The sequence below is a fragment of the Phyllobates terribilis genome, unplaced genomic scaffold (assembly GCF_046119375.1).
Source record: "Phyllobates terribilis strain yellow unplaced genomic scaffold, ASM4611937v1 Scaffold_25__1_contigs__length_18738178, whole genome shotgun sequence".
Taxonomy (NCBI): Eukaryota; Metazoa; Chordata; class Amphibia; order Anura; family Dendrobatidae; genus Phyllobates; species Phyllobates terribilis.
The window spans coordinates 9,162,769-9,181,997 of record NW_027362785.1 but is presented as its reverse complement, the minus strand read 5'-3'; the positions used below and the strand labels follow the sequence as shown (position 1 = coordinate 9,181,997).

Sequence of the window (19,229 nt, the reverse complement as noted above, 5' to 3'; positions counted from 1 at the left end):
CTGCCCCCGATAGTGACAACCAGCCTGTCTACCTGTGTGAGAGGTTGTCAGCCCCTCCCCCTGATACTGATAACCATCCTGTATACCTGTGTGAGAGGTTGTCAGCCCCTCCCCCTGATACTGACAACCAGCCTGTATACCTGTGTGAGAGGTTGTCAGCCCCGCCCCCCTGATACTGACAACCAGCCTGTATACCTGTGTGAGAGGTTGTCAGCCCCACCCCCTGATACTGACAACCAGCCTATATACCTGTGTGAGAGGTTGTCAGCCCCTCCCCCGATTCTGACAACCAGCCTGTATACCTGTGTGATAGGTTGTCAGCCCCTCCCCCCGATACTGACAACCAGCCTGTATAACTATGTGAGAGGTTGTCAGCCCCTCCCCCCGATACTGACAACCAGCCTGTATACCTGTGAGAGGTTGTCAGCCCCTCCCCCTGATACTGACAACCAGCCTGTATACCTGTGTGAGGGGTTGTCAGCCCCTCCCCTTATACTGACAACCAGCCTGTATACCTGCGTGATAGGTTGTCAGCCCCTCCCCCTGATACTGACAACCAGCCTGTATACCTGTGTGAGGGGTTGTCAGCCCCTCCCCTGATACTGACAACCAGCCTGTATACCTGTGTGAGAGGATGTCAGCCCTGCCCCCGATAGTGACAACCAGCCTGTATACCTGTGTGAGAAGTTGTCAGCCCCTCCCCCTGATACTGACAACCAGCCTGTATACCTGTGTGAGAGGTTGTTAGCCCTGACCCTGATACTGACAACCAGCCTGTATACCTGTGTGAGAGGTTGTCAGCCCTGCCCCCGATAGTGACAACCAGCCTCTATACCTGTGTGAGAGGTTGTCAGCCCCGCCCCCTGATACTGACAACCAGCCTGTATACCTGTGTGAGAGGTTGTCAGCCCCTCCCCCTGACACTGACAGCCAGCCAGTATCCCTGTGTGAGAGGTTGTCAGCTCCGCCCCCGATACTGACAACCAGCCTATATATCTGTGTGAGAGGTTGTCAGCCCCGCCCCCGATACTGACAACCAGCCTGTATATCTCTGTGAGAGGTTGTCAGTCCCTCCCCTGATACTGACAACCAGCCTGTATACCTGTGTGAGAGGTTGCCAGCCCCGCCCCTGATACTGACAACCAGCCTGTATACCTGTGTGAGAGGTTGTCAGCCCCTCCCCCTGATACTGACAACCAGCCTGTATACCTGTGTGAGAGGTTGTCAGCGCCGCCCCCTGATACTGACAACCAGCCTGTATACCTGTGTGAGAGGTTGTCAGCCCTTCCCCCTGATACTGACAACCAGCCTGTATACCTGTGTGAGAGTTTGTCAGCCCCGCCCCTGATACTGACAACCAGCCTGTATACCTGTGTGAGAGGTTGTCAGCCCCTCCCCCTGATACTGACAACCAGCCTGTATACCTGTGTGATAGGTTGTCGGCCCCTCCCGGCGATACTGACAACCAGCCTGTATACCTGTGTGAGAGGTTGTCAGCCCCGCCCCCGATACTGACAAACAGCCTATATACCTGTGTGAGAGGTTGTCAGCCCCTCCCCGCGATACTGACAACCAGCCTGTATATCCTGTGTGAGAGGTTGTCGGCCCCTCCCCTGATACTGACAACCAGCCTGTATACCTGTGTGAGAGGTTGTTAGCCCCGCCCCCTGATACTGACAACCAGCCTGAATACATGTGTGAGAGGTTGTCAGTCCCTCCCCTGATACTGACAACCAGCCTGTATACCTGTGTGAGAGGTTGTCAGCCCCGCCCCCTGATACTGACAACCAGCCTGTATACCTGTGTGAGAGGCTGTCAGCCCCGCCCCCTGATACTGACAACCAGCCTGAATACATGTGTGAGAGGTTGTCAGTCCCTCCCCTGATACTGACAACCAGCCTGTATACCTGTGTGAGAGGTTGTCAGCCCCGCCCCCGATACTGACAACCAGCCTGTATACCTGTGTGAGAGGCTGTCAGCCCCGCCCCCTGATACTGACAACCAGCCTGTATACCTGTGTGAGAGTTCGTCAGCCCCTCCCCCGATACTGACAACCAGCCTGTATACCTGTGTGAGAGGTTGTCAGCCCCGCCCCCTGATACTGACAACCAGCCTGTATACCTGTGTGAGAGTTCGTCAGCCCCGCCCCCGATACTGACAACCAGCCTGTATACCTGTGTGAGAGGCTGTCAGCCCCGCCCCCTGATACTGACAACCAGCCTGTATACCTGTGTGAGAGGTCGTCTGCCCCGCCCCCGATACTGACAACCAGCCTGTATACCTGTGTGAGAGGTCGTCTGCCCCGCCCCCGATACTGACAACCAGCCTGTATACCTGTGTGAGAGGTTGTCAGCCCCTCCCCCTGATACTGACAACCAGCCTGTATACCTGTGTGAGAGGTTGTCAGCCCCTCCCCCTGATACTGACAACCAGCCTGTATACCTGTGTGAGAGGTCGTCTGCCCCGCCCCCGATACTGACAACCAGCCTGTATACCTGTGTGAGAGGTTGTCAGCCCCGCCCCCTGATGATGACATCACTGATATAATTACCTTACACCGCAGTCACAGATTTCCCATCTGATACTGATGATCTGACTTCCACTTTCTCTTCTACTCTGCAGAAACAAAAGACCATATAAAATATTTCCTGACCTCTGATTTGTCATTGCCCCCTCCTTCCCGCCATTATCCAGATTTTACAATTTTTGCCCAAGTTTGATGAAGTTGTTTGGGTTCCTGGAGACGTAGCCCTGAACCCAACCAAACATCGTCTACGTATCTCCCGGAGGACCCAGATGTTGGGGTCTCTGCTCACTTCTCTATCTCCTCTTTGGTATTAACCCCAAAGTTGAAGCAAAGAACAACAGGGGTCATGCCAACCTGAGCCCCCAGTCCAGGAACAGTGGTGGAGGTGATCTTGTCTATGAGACCCCCTCTACTTTATCTCTAAGGGGTCTATTATAGAAGTAAGGGATCTCCCCACATTACAATTGTGGAGCAGAGCCGGGAATAACTAGGGGTTAATGGTGTGTAGAAAGACATGTATGCAACATCGGAGCACTGCCCACCTGCACCCTGCCTAATGGTGGTCTCCCATTCCCCTGCTCACCTCTGGATGTGGAGCTCAGTCCCCAGCAATATCCAATCAGTACGGAGACCACCGGTTATTACTACATCCAAAGCCGGAGTCATGGCTGAAGAGGACAGACCTCCACTCCATCTTGCTCTGCACCAATCTTTGTAGAGCAGTGAGATGAGGTCAATGAAGAGGCTTCATGACGGGACATCAGTCCTATTCCTGAGATTATGGTGTGGGGGTGTAATGCCCCCTCTAGTCTTCACTATGGTCACTAACAGCTCGGTATTGCATCAATTTGGTGGGGGAATTAGTGGTGCGGCCATTTCTCCAGTGTTCAGGGGTCGATCATAGCCACGACAACCCCAGGCCGCATGTCTCTGGTGCTACTGTGAGCAGCCCGCGTGATCTAAACCTGCCCCCGCGCCCGCCGCCTCTCTGGATTTAGGAAATCCAGAAACATTTTGCTTCATTTCTTTTTTATTAATTTCCATATCAGTAAGGTCTCAGTCCTGAGATTTCCATCATTCACCACTTTTCCTTCTTGCTTCCGTCATTTAAGCGTTGGGGGGTTTAGTTATCTGCCGACAGCTATCTATCCCGACCAGGGGTGGATTAAGAGTAGCAAGGGCCCTGGGCGGTAGCCCATATTGCCCTCATTATAATCCGCCTATGATCCCGACTGTCTCCATGGACAAATACTCTGGACTCCTCTCTTTTCTCAGAAACCTCTGTGATCCCCTCCAGACTCCTCTGTCACCCTCTTACAGACTATTGACCTCCTCTTACAGATACCTCTATCCCCCACCAGACTCCTCTGTCTGCCTCTATACTCCTCTGTCTGCCTCTATACTCCTCTGTCCCTCTTTAGACACCTCCTCTGTCCTCTTTTAGGCTCTTCTGTTCCCTCATGACTCTTCTGTGCCTCTCCAAACTGCTCTGAGGCCTGTGAACAATTCCCTTCCCCTCCAAACACCTTTCTTCTCCTCCATCCTCCTCTGCCCTTCTGTAGATTTCTCTGCCCCCTTTTGGACAGCTCTGTCTTTCTCCAGACATCTTTGTTCCCCCCTTGGATACCTCCATCCACTCCAGACCTCTCTGTCACCCCTCACCCTGACAGACTCCCCTCTTCCCTCCGGACACATCAATTCCTCTCCATACAACTCTCTACCACTCCAGAGTCCTCTGCCCCCTCCAGTTCCATCTGTCTCAAATTATTAGACTACTCTATCTCTTCCAAAAACTTACTGTATGGTCTACTTTTGATATTTCTGTCCACTCCAAACTCCGCTGTCCTCCTCCAAATGCTTCTATACCTGTCCAGGTCCCTCTGTTCTCCTCCAGGTTCCTCTGTTTTCCTCCAGACTCCTCTGTCCTCCTTCAGACCACTGTATTTATCTTACAGATCCCTCTCTTCCCCTTTCAGACTGTTTTGTCCCCCTCAAGACTCCTCTATCCCCGTTCAGACCCTACTCTCCTCCTCCTGACACCTCTAGTGAACACTTAATGGCCAACAGCAAACCATTGTGCAAAATTCAACATGTCTGTTCCTTCTCCCCCACATTATGTGTCAGGGGCCATTAACTGGGCAGAAGACACACCGGCCTATGGGAAAACTAGATCCAGATGCGATGTCCTGCTGGATTCGGCCATCATCCACGAACACGGAAGACAGTATTTATTGTGTGGGTGCAGAATATCACGAAAAAAAAAGTAGAGTTTTCTAATGGAGCAGAAAGAAAGTTATTACAGTTGTCTACAGGATGGACGTGAACGATGATGATCCCTGAGGGCCGATGATGATCCCTGAGGGCCGATGAGGGTCCCTGAGGGCCAATGGTGGACTAAATGCTCATTCACATTGGCCAATAATTCACAAATATACATCCTGATCATCGGCCCATGTAATCATGCCACCGATCAGCCAATACTGGAGCCGATGATGGTCCCTGAGGGCCGATGATGATCCCTGAGGGCCGATGATGGTCCCTGAGGGCCGGTGATGATCCCCGAGGGCCAATGATGGTCCCTGAGGGCCGATGATGGTCCCTGAGGGCCGATGGTGGACTAAATGCTCATTCACATTGGCCAATAATTCACAAATATACATCCTGATCATCTGCCCATGTAATCATGCCACCGATCAGCCAATACTGGAGCCGATGATGGTCCCTGAGGGCCCATGATGATCCCTGAGGGCCGATGATGGTCCCTGAGGGCCGATGATGATCCCTGAGGGCCGATGATGGTCCCTGAGGGCCGATGATGATCCCTGAGGGCCGATGATGGTCCCTGAGGGCCAATGGTGGACTAAATGCTCATTCACATTGGCCAATAATTCACACATATACAGTACAGACCAAAAGTTTGGACACACCTTCTCATTTAAAGATTTTTCTGTATTTTCATAACTATGAAAATTGTACATTCACATTGAAGGCATCAAAACTATGAATTAACACATGTGGAATTATAGACTTAACAAAAAAGTGTGAAATAACTGAAAATATGTCTTATATTCTAGGTTCTTCAAAGTAGCCACCTTTTGCTTTGATGACTGCTTTGCACACTCTTGGCATTCTCTTGATGAGCTTCAAGAGGTAGTCACCGGAAATGGTTTTCCAACAATCATGAAGGAGTTCCCAGAGATGCTTAGCACTTGTTGGCCCTTTTGCCTTCACTCTGCGGTCCAGCTCACCCCAAACCATCTCGATTGGGTTCAGGCCTGGTGACTGTGGAGGCCAGGTCATCTGGCGTAGCACCTCATCACTCTCCTCCTTGGTCAAATAGCCCTTACACAGCCTGGAGGTGTGTTTGGGGTCATTGTCCTGTTGAAAAATAAATGATGATCCAACTAAACGCAAACCGGATGGAATAGCATGCCGCTGCAAGATGCTGTGGTAACCATGCTGGTTCAGTATGCCTTCAATTTTGAATAAATCCCCAACAGTGTCACCAGCAAAGCCCCCCCACACCATCACACCTCCTCCTCCATGCTTCATGGTGGGAACCAGGCATGTAGAGTCCATCCGTTCACCTTTTCTGCGTCGCACAAAGACACGGTGGTTGGAACCAAAGATCTCAAATTTGGACTCATGAGACCAAAGCACAGATTTCCACTGGTCTATTGTCCATTTCTTGTGTTCTTTAGCCCAAACAAGTCTCTTCTGCTTGTTGCCTGTCCTTAGCAGTGGTTTCCTAGCAGCTATTTTATCATGAAGGCCTGCTGCACAAAGTCTCCTCTTAACAGTTGTTGTAGAGATGTGTCTGCTACTAGAACTCTGTGTGGCATTGACCTGGTCTCTAATCTGAGCTGCTGTTAACCTGCGATTTCTGAGGCTTGTGACTCGGATAAACTTATCCTCAGAAGCAGAGGTGACTCTTGGTCTTCCTTTCCTGGGGCGGTCCTCATGTGAGCCAATTTCTTTGTAGCGCTTGATGGTTTGTGCAACTGCACTTGGGAACACTTTCAAAGTTTTCCCAATTTTTCGCACTGACTGACCTTCATTTCTTAAAGTAATGATGACCACTCGTTTTTCTTTACTTAGCTGCTTTTTTCTTGCCATAATACAAATTCTAACAGTCTATTCAGTAGGACTATCAGCTGTGTATCCACCAGACTTCTGCACAACACAACTGATGGTCCCAACCCCATTTATAAGGCAAGAAATCCCACTTATTAAACCTGACAGGGCACACCTGTGAAGTGAAAACCATTTCCGGTGACTACCTCTTGAAGCTCATCAAGAGAATGCCAAGAGTGTGCAAAGCAGTCATCAAAGCTAAAGGTGGCTACTTTGAAGAACCTAGAATATAAGACATATTTTCAGTTGTTTCACACATTTTTGTTAAGTATATAATTCCACATGTGGTAATTCATAGTTTTGATGCCTTCAGTGTGAATGTACAATTTTCATAGTCAAGAAAATATAGAAAATCTTTAAATGAGAAGGTGTGTCCAAACTTTTGGTCTGTACTGTACATCCTGATCATCGGCCCATGTAATCATGCCACCGATCAGCCAATACTGGACAACGGGGCGAGTGACAGCCATGATTTTCAAGTCCTGTAGTCTTGAGATCAGTTTCGCTTTGGGTACAGGCGAAGATTGGGACTGGCATTTCCTGTGAACGCTCATCGTGCCAATCATCAGCCCAGGTGAGTTGGCGCTCAGTGAATGCAGATTTCTATGGAAATGGTTCCATCTGTGAGATATTGAACCCCTGAGATCTATGAAGTGGTTCTGTAACTAATGAGATGCAGGAGCTTTCTGAGGTCCACTTTCCTTCATTCTTGGAAGCATTGATGGGTCTTTTATAACATAAGTCTACATCATAACGAGGGGACTTTACAGTTGTAAGGTTGGACATCACGTCACACATCTCCATATACGTGTTATTGGGAGTACGAGCAGAGATAGACAAGCCATTAGGAGGAAACACTAGAATCTGCTAATGGCGAGCGTAACACACATACATATTTAATAGATGCCATTTCACAAATGTATTAAATGGGCCAAAGTAATATCTCTGGTTATCAGCAACCCGTTATAACTCCAGCCCATTTCCTTTGCCTCCGCTTCACTCTGCATCCTACATCCTGGACCTCTTCTTCATTATCATATCCTAATGTGTCTGATGTTCCCGATGATGAGGCCCTCTCTGCTATCCATTATACTCACACTATCTGTCCCGGCAAACAAACATGCAGGGGGAGATGGTCTTCCCTTTTCAGATCACTCCTCCACCGACCTTACTCCACACACCTTCAACCTCCATATGATCATCGTGTACTGACCCCCAAGCCTTACCACCACTTTTATTGCAATTCCTTACGTTGGACATCCCCACCATCTTCATGACCGATACCCACATCCGTACAGGCATGGACATCCCCACCATCATCATGACCGATATCCACATCCCTACAGACATGGACATCCCCACCATCATCATGACCGATATCCACATCCCTACAGACATGGACATCCCCACCATCATCATGACCGATATCCACATCCCTACAGACATGGACATCCCCACCATCATCATGACCGATAACCACATCCCTACAGACATGGACATCCCCACCATCATCATGACCGATATCCACATCCCTACAGACTTGGACATCCCCACCATCATCATGACCGATATCCACATCCCTACAGGCATGGACATCCCAACCATCATCATGACCGATACCCACATCCGTACAGGCATGGACATCCCCACCATCATCATGACCGATATCCACATCCCTACAGACATGGACATCCCCACCATCATCATGACCGATATCCACATCCCTACAGACATGGACATCCCCACCATCATCATGACCGATATCCACATCCCTACAGAAATGGACATCCCCACCATAATCATGACCGACATCCACATCCCTACAGACACCAATCACCAATCACTTCTACCTTTGGCCTCTCACAATGGTCCTCCTCAGCCCACCACAAACATTGGCGCTCACGAGACCGCTCTGCTCCTTTCTAAAGGCCCATTTACAAGGGCCATCAATGAGAAGCAGTAGACTATACAGCCTTCAATTGTTGCTCGTTTGAAGACCTCATGGGGCTGCATATCCTCTCTCCTCATGTGATCGCTGCTGTTTAACTACTTAAATACCACTGTTCATCGTTTATGCCGAGCTTGTTGGAGCATTCATTCAGAAACCCATAAGACATGCATAGTCAACCTATAGACTGAGCTTCATAGGAAATGGTGATTTTCACTGGAAAATTGCAGTATGTAGAGTAGTACAAGAGATTAAATTAAAAGAAATGTTTTAAAAAGTGTAAAATAAAAGTTTTAAAAAAATATATTAAAAAAAAATAAAAAACATAGAAATTGAAACAACCCCCTACTTTTCTCCAATATAAAGAAATAATTTAAAAAAAACATATTTCGTAACACTGATGAAAATAGGAAATTATTAAACCCATAAGGTTAAAAATATAAAATCTCGAAAACGAGAATAGTAGAACATCCTCCAAAAAGGAAATTTGGCAAAAATGTTGAAAATTTTGCAATTTTCAAACTTTGAATTCTTATTCCTTTAAATCAGAGAATTTTGTCACAAAAAAAATACTTAATAAATAACATTTCCAACATTTCTACTTTACATCATCACAATTTTTGCAACAACTTTTTTTTTCGTTAGGAAGTTTATAAGGGTTAAAATTTGAGCAGCGATTTCTCATTTTTCCAACAAAATTTACTAAACAATTTATTTTAGGGACCAAATCACATTTAAAGTGACTTTGAGGGGCCTTTATGACAAAAAATATGCAAAAGTGACACCATTCTAAAAACTGCACCCCTCAAGGTGATCAAAATCACATTCAAGAAGTTTATTAACCCTTCAAGTGCTTCACAGAAACTGAAGCAACATGGAAGGAAAAAAATGAACATTTCAATTTTTCCCCCAAATTTTCCTTTCAACCCCAATTTTTTTTATTTTCATAAGGGTAACAAGAAAAAATGGACCACAAAATGTCTTGTGCATTTTCTCCTGAGCATGCCGATACCCCATATGTGGGGAAAAAACATTGTTTGGGCGTACGGCAGGGCTTGGAAGGGAAGGAGCATCGTTTGACTTTTTGAACGCAAAATTGGCTGAAATCTAGAGTGAACGCCATGTTGCGTTTGCAGAGCCCCTAATGTGCCTAAACAGTAGAAACCCCCCACAAGTGACCCCATTTTGGAAACTAGACACCTCAAGGAACTTATGTTGATGTGTTGTGAGCCCCTTGAACCCCCAGGTGCCTCACAGAAGTTTATAACGTAGAGCCTGGAAAATAAAAAATTTAAACTTTTTCCACAAAAATGATCCTTTAGCCCAAAATATTTCATTTTTACAAGGGTAAGAGGAGAAAATGGACCCCAAAAATTGTTGTGCAATTTCTCCTGAGTATGCCGATACCCCATATGTGGGGAAAAAACACTGTTTGGGCGCATGGCAGGGCTTGGAAGTGAAGGAGCACCATGAAGGAGTACTGTGTGAACTGATCGTAAAATTGGCTGGAATCGAGAGTGGACACCATGTCGCGTTTGGAGAACCCCTGATATGATAAACAATGGAAACTCCCCACAAGTGACCCCATTTTGGAAACTAGACCCCCTCATGGATTTTATAAAGGGGTATAATGAGAATTTTGAGCCCAGAGGTACGAATCATATTGAATATGTCGTCATTACTGTTGAGCGTAAGTGCTCGTTACTTGAGTTTGCATTGGTTGCTTTATGCACCGAGTATTGCGGGTGCTTGAGTGAGATGCTCGAGTCTCCACCTCACATCGAGTCCCTACCCATATGTTTTGCGGCTGTTGGACAGCCAATATCCCTGTGGTTTTTTTGGCTGTATAACAGCCACAGAACATTTGGGGCGGGGACTCGAGCATCTCACTCGAGCTCACACGATACTCGGTGTATATGCAAGCACCCGATGCAAACTCAAGTAGCGAGCACCTGCGCTAAACACTAATCGTCATATCGTCGTAATTTTTCTTTTACTTTTGAAAAAATCCCAACCCCAGCACAACCCTAAGATTAACCCCAACACAACCCTAACCCCAACCCTAATACAACCCTAACCCAACCCAATCCTAACCCCAACCCTAGCCCCAATCCTAACCCCAACCCTAGCTCCAATCCTAACCCCAACCCTAATACAACCCTAACCCAACCCAATCTTAACCCCAACCCTAGCCCCAATCCTAACCCCAACCCTAGCTCCAACCCTAACCCTAACACAACCCTAATCCTATCCATAACCATAATCCTAACCCTAATGGTAAAGAATGGAAAAATATATTTATTTTATCATTTTCATCTAACTAAGGAGGATTGATTTATTAATTTTTGGCTTTTGATCACTGTGATAGGGTCTATCACAGTGATCAAAAGGAACCAATAGGAAAAATTCCCTATTGTTGCCAGGCAGATCTTGGTGGGGGCACTGCGCATGTGCCTGCATTGTTTTTTTTAATGGAAGATGACGGAGGGCTGGGGGACGGCGGAGGTAACGGATGGGCTCTGGGGGCATCATTTCTCTCTCCTCTGACATGTGCATTATGTCAGAGAAGAGAAAAATCATTGCAACCGCGGGCACACTTTTTTTTTACATGATCATGTGATTGGGGGCCAGAAAATCTGGCCCTGATCATGTTCTCCAGGGTCTCAGCTACCCCTGGTAGCTGAGAACCCGGAGAATTTCCAAATCTGGGGGCGCTACAGCCTTTTTCTCAATCGCTGTTTTAAAACGGCAATGACGGAATAAGGCCCTTTAATGGCCGCCATTTTAATACGTATCGGCGGTCGTTAGGGGTTAACCCCAACTGGCAGCTCCAACTACAGAAAATAATAAAAACATTACGGATCTCAAAAAAAATGGTGACAAAACTTATTTTTATGTTTTTTTACAAACTTTGGAATTTATTTTCGCCACTAAGATGATAAGAAAGTAATAGATATGATAAAATAAATAACAAAAAAGTTACGTTTGGCATCACCATAATCCCACTGAGAATCACGTTTCCAGGTCATTTTTACAGCTCAATGAAGACGACCGAACTGCGTTTTCTATTTCAGTACATTATATGGTAAAGTGAATGGCGTCATTCAAAACTAAAACTCGTGATGTAAAAAAAAACAAGCTCCGAAGTCCATGTCGGAGGAGAAAAAAAGTTATGGCCATTAGAACGAGAGAAAAAAATTAAAGTTGTCTGCATCCTTAAGGGGTTAACTGACCTCAGCGCCAGCTGACTACATTACACCCCCTTTCGCTCTAAATTAACTGAGCTCAGACATTAGCACCCCCCATCCCTGCAGGACCACAACATTCACACCACTCCATACTGTCCCCTCACTTCGCGACACCTTAGTCACCTCCAGTGTCATCTCTGAACTCACACAAAACCAGGACTGAGCAGATCAGTAATCGGCCCCGACACCAACCTGCCCAATAAATGGGGTGAACTCCGAGGGGTGCAGAGCGTCACTGGAAGAAAAGAGGTTCCGAGGAAGAACTTATCTCTCGCTTCTACCAAGCAGGAAATCTTCACCACTCTTGTATCTTCTGTCCCACAACCCCAAATAGCTTCTCAGCACCATCCACCCCTTCTCCGTCCCCCTCAGCACCCTCCCACATCCCTTGTACCAGCTGCAGATTTCACAAGTATCACAGAAAACAGAAAGCTTCCTCTTCTAATCCCACAGCCCCCCTCTATACCGCCATCCAGACCTCTCCCTAATAATCAGCTTATTGGCCATCACTGGTGAGAAGCTCCCTGCCGTGCTCCCCACATCCCACCTCATCACCCCAACCCTGTCCTGTCCCATTTCTTCCGTAAACTTATTATTCTATGTCCCCCAGTGCTACTCCCCCTCTGTAACCGATCACCAACCACTGGCTTCTGCCCCTCTTCTGCTGAGCATGCAGATAACACACCTAACCGTAAGAAGACATCCTTATTGGTCCCGCAATCACCCCATCTTGTTTCTCCCCATAACAATGTGTACACCTTAAACTTTCTTCGTACCTTCTTCTAACGACAGCATAACAAAGTGACAATCTGATTTCCAAATATCATACCATTACTCTCTGATACTCCTCCAAGACCCATCCTCTGCCTTCTACATTACTCTGTGCTCCTCCTCCTAGACCTGTCCTCTGCCTTCTACATTACTCTGTGCTCCTCCTCCTAGACCTGTCCTCTGCCTTCTACATTACTCTCTGCTCCTCCTCCTAGACCTGTCCTCTGCCTTCTACATTACTCTGTGCTCCTCCTCCTAGACCCATCCTCTGCCTTCTACATTACTCTGTGCTCCTCCTCCTAGACCTGTCCTCTGCCTTCTACATTACTCTGTGCTCCTCCTCCTAGACCCGTCCTCTGCCTCCTACATTACTCTCTGCTCCTCCTCCTAGACCTGTCCTCTGCCTTCTACATTACTCTGTACTCCTCCTCCTAGACCTGTCCTCTGCCTTCTACATTACTCTCTGCTCCTCCTCCTAGACCTGTCCTCTGCCTTCTACATTACTCTCTGCTTCTCCTCCTAGACCTGTCCTCTGCCTTCTACATTACTCTGTGCTCCTCCTCCTAGACCTGTCCTCTGCCTTCTACATTACTCTGTGCTCCACCTCCTAGACCTGTCCTCTGCCTTCTACATTACTCTGTGCTCCTCCTCCTAGACCTGTCCTCTGCCTTCTACATTACTCTGTGCTCCTCCTCCTAGACCCGTCCTCTGCCTCCTACATTACTCTCTGCTCCTCCTCCTAGACCTGTCCTCTGCCTTCTACATTACTCTGTACTCCTCCTCCTAGACCTGTCCTCTGCCTTCTACATTACTCTCTGCTTCTCCTCCTAGACCTGTCCTCTGCCTTCTACATTACTCTGTGCTCCTCCTCCTAGACCTGTCCTTTGCCTTCTACATTACTCTGTGCTCCTCCTCCTAGACCAGACCTCTCCCTTCTACATTACTCTGAGCTCCTCCTCCTAGACCTGTCCTCTGCCTTCTACATTACTCTGTGCTCCTCCTCCTAGACCTGTCCTCTGCCTTCTACATTACTCTGTGCTCCTCCTCCTAGACCAGACCTCTCCCTTCTACATTACTCTGAGCTCCTCCTCCTAGACCTGTCCTCTACCTTCTACATTACTCTGTGCTCCTCCTCCTAGACCTGTCCTCCGCCTTCTACATTACACTGTGCTCCTCCTCCTAGACCCATCCTCTGCCTTCTACATTAATCTGTGCTCCTCCTCCTTGACCTGTCCTGTCTTCTACATTACTCTGTGCTCCTCCTCCTTGACCTGTCCTGTCTTCTACATTACTCTCTGCTTCTCCTCCTAGACTTATCCTCTGCCTTCTACATTACTCTCTGCTCCTCCTCCTAGACCCGTCCTCTGCCTTCTACATTACTCTCTGCTCCTCCTCCTAGACCTGTCCTCTGCCTTCTACATTACTCTCTGCTCCTCCTCCTAGGCCCGTCCTCTACCTTCTACATTACTCTCTGCTCCTCCTCCTAGACCTGTCCTCTGCCTTCAACATTACTCTGTGCTCCTCCTCCTAGACCCGTCCTCTGCATTCTACATTACTCTCGGCTCCTCCTCCTAGACCCGTCCTCTGCCTTCTACATTACTCTCTGCTCCTCCTCCTAGACCCATTCTCTGCCTTCTACATTACTCTCTGCTCCTCCTCCTAGACCTGTCCTCTGCCTTCTACATTACTCTGTGATCCTCCTCCTAGACCTGTCCACTGCCTTCTACATTACTCTCTGCTCCTACTCCTAGACCCGTCCTCTGCCTTCTCCATTACTCTCTGCTCCTCCTCCTAGACCTGTCCTCTGCCTTCTACATTACTGTCTGCTACTCCTCCTAGGCCCGTCCTCTGCCTTCTACATTACTCTCTGCTCCTCCTCCTAGACCTGTCCTCTGCCTTCTACATTACTCTGTGCTTCTCCTCCTAGACCTGTCCTCTGCCTTCTACATTACTCTGTGCTCCTCCTCCTAGACCCGTCCTCTGCATTCTACATTACTCTCGGCTCCTCCTCCTAGACCCGTCCTCTGCCTTCTACATTACTCTCTGCTCCTCCTCCTAGACCCATCCTCTGCTTTCTACATTACTTTGTGCTCCTCCTCCTAGACCCGTCCTCTGCCTTCTACATTACTCTCTGCTCCTCCTCCTAGACCCGTCCTCTGCCTTCTACATTACTCTCTGCTCCTCCTCCTAGACCTGTCCTCTGCCTTCTACATTACTCTGTGCTCCTCCTCCTAGACCTGTCTTCTGCCTTCCACATTAGTCTGTACTCCTCCTCCTAGACCTCTCCTCTGCCTTCTAAATTACTCTCTGCTCCTCCTCCTAGACCTGTCCTCTGCCTTCTACATTACTCTGTGCTTCTCCTCCTAGACCTGTCCTCTGCCTTCTACATTACTCTCTGCTCCTCCTCCTAGACCTGTCCTCTGTCATCTACATTACTCTGTGCTCCTCCTCCTAGACCTGTCCTCTGCCTTCTACATTACTCTCTGCTCATCCTCCTAGACCTGTCCTCTGCCATCTACATTACTCTGTGCTCCTCCTCCTAGATCTGTCCTCTGCCTTCTACATTACTCTGTGCTCCTCCTCCTAGATCTGTCCTCTGCCTTCTACATTAGTCTCTGCTCCTCCTCCTAGACCTGTCCTCTGCCTTCTACATTACTCTGTGCTCCTCCTCCTAGACCCGGCCTCTGCCTTCTACATTACTCTGTGCTCCTCCTCCTAGACCCGTCCTTAGCCTTCTACATTACTCTGTGCTCCTCCTCCTAGACCTGTCCTCTGACTTCTACATTACACAGTGCTCCTCCTCCTAGACCTGTCCTCTGCCTTCTACATTACTCTGTGCTCCTCCTCCTAGACCTGTCCTCTGCCTTCTACATTACTCTGTGCTCCTCCTCCTAGACCTGTCCTCTGCCTTCTACATTACTCTGTGCTCCTCCTCCTAGACCAGACCTCTGCCTTCTACATTACTCTGAGCTCCTCCTCCTAGACCTGTCCTCTACCTTCTACATTACTCTGTGCTCCTCCTCCTAGACCTGTCCTCCGCCTTCTACATTACACTGTGCTCCTCCTCCTAGACCCATCCTCTGCCTTCTACATTACTCTGTGCTCCTCCTCCTTGACCTGTCCTGTCTTCTACATTACTCTGTGCTCCTCCTCCTAGACCTATCCTCTGCCTTCTACATTACTCTGAGCTCCTCCTCCTAGACCCGTCCTCTGCCTTCTACATTACTCTCTGCTTCTCCTCCTAGACTTATCCTCTGCCTTCTACATTACTCTGTGCTCCTCCTCCTAGACCTGTCCTCTGCCTTCTACATTACTCTCTGCTCCTCCTCCTAGACCCGTCCTCTGCCTTCTACATTACTCTCTGCTTCTCCTCCTAGACCTGTCCTCTGCCTTCTACATTACTCTCTGCTCCTCCTCCTAGGCCCGTCCTCTGCCTTCTACATTACTCTCTGCTCCTCCTCCTAGACCTGTCCTCTGCCTTCTACATTACTCTGGGCTCCTCCTCCTAGACCTGTCCTCTGCCTTCTACATTACTCTGAGCTCCTCCTCCTAGACCTGTCCTCTGCCTTCTACATTACTCTCTGCTCATCCTCCTTGACCTGTCCTCTGCCTTCTACATTTTCTGTGCTCCTCCTCCTAGACCCGTCCTCTGCCTTCTACATTACTCTGTGTTCCTCCTCCTAGACCCGTCCTCTGCCTTATACATTACTCTGTGCTCCTCCTCCTAGACCTGTCCTCTGCCTTCTACATGACTCTGTGCTCCTCCTCCTAGACCTGTCCTCTGCCCCCTACATTACTCTGAGCTCCTCCTCCTAGACCTGTCCTCTGCCATCTACATTACTCTATGCTCATCCTCCTAGACCTGTCCTTTCCCTTCTACATTACTCTCTGCTCCTCCTCCTAGACCTTTCCTCTGCCTTCTACATTACTCTGTGCTCCTCCTCCTAGACCTGTCCTTTGCCTTCTACATTACTCTGTGCTCCTCCTCCTAGACCTGTCCTCTGCCTTCTACATTACTATGTGCTCCTCCTCCTAGACCTGTCCTCTGCCTTCTACATTACTCTGTGCTCCTCCTCCTAGACCTGTCCTTTGCCTTCTACATTAATCTGTGCTCCTCCTCCTAGACCTGTCCTTTGCCTTCTACATTACTCTGTGCTCCTCCTCCTAGACCTGTCCTCTGCCTTCTACATTACTCTCTGCTCCTCCTCCTAGACCTGTCCTCTGCCTTCTACATTACTCTGTGCTCCTCCTCCTAGACCTGTCCTCTGCCTTCTACATTACTCTGTGCTCCTCCTCCTAGACCTGTCCTCTGCCTTCTACATTACCCTGTGCTCCTCCTCCTAGACCTGTCCTCTGCCTTCTACATTACTCTGTGCTCCTCCTCCTAGACCTGTCCTCTGCCTTCTACATTACTCTGTGCTCCTCCTCCTAGACCTGTCCTCTGCCTTCTACATTACGCTGTGCTCCTCCTCCTAGACCTGTCCTTTGCCTTCTACATTATTCTGTGCTCCTCCTCCTAGACCTGTCCTTTGCCTTCTACATTACTCTGTGCTCCTCCTCCTAGACCTGTCCTCTGCCTTCTACATTACTCTCTGCTCCTCCTCCTAGACCTGTCCTCTGCCTTCTACATTACTCTCTGCTTCCCTTCCTAGACCTGTCCTCTGCCTTTTACATTACTCTGTGCTCCTCCTCCTAGACCTGTCCTCTGACTTCTACATTACTCTTTGCTTCTCCTCCTAGACCCATCCTCTGCCTTTTACATTACTCTGTGCTCCTCCTAGACCTGTCCTCTGCCTTCTACATTACTCTCTGCTCATCCTCCTTGACCAGTCCTCTGCCTTCTACATTTTCTGTGCTCCTCCTCCTAGACCCGTCCTCTGCCTTCTACATTACTCTGTGATCCTCCTCCTAGATCTGTCCTCTGCCTTCTACATTACTCTGTGCTCCTCCTCCTAGACCCGTCCTCTGCCTTCTACATTACTCTGTGCTCCTCCTCCTAGACCTGTCCTCTGCCTTCTACATTACTCTGTGCTCCTCCTCCTAGACCTGTCCTCTGCCTTCTACATTATTCTGTGCTCCTCCTCCTAGACCTGTCCTTTGCGTTCTACATTATTCTGTGCTCCTCCTCCTAGACCTGTCCTCTGCCTTCTACATTATTCTGTGCTCCTCCTCCTAGACCTGTCCTTTGCCTTCTACATTACTCTGTGCTCCTCCTCCGAGACCTGTCCTCTGCCTTCTACATTTCTCTCTGCTCCTCCTCCTAGACCTGTCCTCTGCCTTCTACATTACTCTCTGCTCCTCCTAGACATACCCTCTGCCTTCTACATTACTCTCTGCTTCCCTTCCTAGACCTGTCCTCTGCCTTCTACATTATTCGGTGCTCCTCCTCCTAGACCTGTCCTCTGCCTTCTACATTACTGTGTGCTCCTCCTCCTAGACCCGTCCTCTGCCTTCTACATTACTCTGTGCTCCTCCTCCTAGACCTGTCCTCTGCCTTCTACATTACTCTTTGCTTCCCCTCCTAGACCCGTCCTCTGCCTTCTACATTACTCTGTGCTCCTCCGAGACCCGTCCTCTGCCTTCTACATTACTCTCTGCTCATCCTCCTTGACCTGTCCTCTGCCTTCTACATTTTCTGTGCTCCTCCTCCTAGACCCGTCCTCTGCCTTCTACATTACTCTGTGATCCTCCTCCTAGACCTGTCCTCTGCCTTCTACATTACTCTGTGCTCCTCCTCCTAGACCTGTCCTCTGCCTTCTACATGACTCTGTGCTCCTCCTCCTAGACCTGTCCTCTGCCTTCTACATTACTCTGTGCTCCTCCTCCTAAACCTGTCCTTTGCGTTCTACATTATTCTGTGCTCCTCCTCCTAGACCTGTCCTTTGCCTTCTACATTACTCTGTGCTCCTCCTCCTAGACCTGTCCTTTGCCTTCTACATTACTCTGTGCTCCTCCTCCGAGACCTGTCCTCTGCCTTCTACATTTCTCTCTGCTCCTCCTCCTAGACCTGTCCTCTGCCTTCTACATTACTCTCTGCTCCTCCTCCTAGACCTGTCCTCTGCCTTCTACATTACTCTGTGCTCCTCCTCCTAGACCTGTCCTCTGCCTTCTACATTACTCTGTGCTCCTCCTCCTAGACCTGTCCTCTGCCTTCTACATTACCCTGTGCTCCTCCTCCTAGACCTGTCCTCTGCCTTCTACATTACTCTGTGCTCCTCCTCCTAGACCTGTCCTCTGCCTTCTACATTACTCTGTGCTCCTCCTCCTAGACCTGTCCTCTGCCTTCTACATTACGCTGTGCTCCTCCTCCTAGACCTGTCCTTTGCCTTCTACATTATTCTGTGCTCCTCCTCCTAGACCTGTCCTTTGCCTTCTACATTACTCTGTGCTCCTCCTCCTAGACCTGTCCTCTGCCTTCTACATTACTCTCTGCTCCTCCTCCTAGACCTGTCCTCTGCCTTCTACATTACTCTCTGCTTCCCTTCCTAGACCTGTCCTCTGCCTTTTACATTACTCTGTGCTCCTCCTCCTAGACCTGTCCTCTGACTTCTACATTACTCTTTGCTTCTCCTCCTAGACCCATCCTCTGCCTTTTACATTA

At 48.7% G+C, this 19,229-nt stretch overlaps 1 protein-coding gene across 5 annotated transcripts in view; it reads right to left on the bottom strand.

Annotated features, from left to right (window-relative positions):
- LOC141176359 (ABC-type organic anion transporter ABCA8-like) overlaps positions 1 to 12,745 on the bottom strand; it is a 218,629-nt gene extending 205,884 nt beyond the window's left edge. Inside the window, exons 1-2 of one of the 5 annotated variants that reach the window (XM_073660306.1) lie at positions 12,687 to 12,745; positions 2,552 to 2,616 (exon numbers count right to left, since the gene is read on the bottom strand). The gene's annotated coding sequence lies outside the window, so the exon portion shown is untranslated. Of the gene's footprint in view, positions 1 to 2,551; positions 2,617 to 12,049; positions 12,269 to 12,686 lie in introns of those variants that run through there. The other 4 variants (XM_073660307.1, XM_073660304.1, XM_073660305.1 and 1 more) reach the window with 4 other exon arrangements.
- Between the last annotated feature and the right edge of the window lie 6,484 nt (positions 12,746 to 19,229).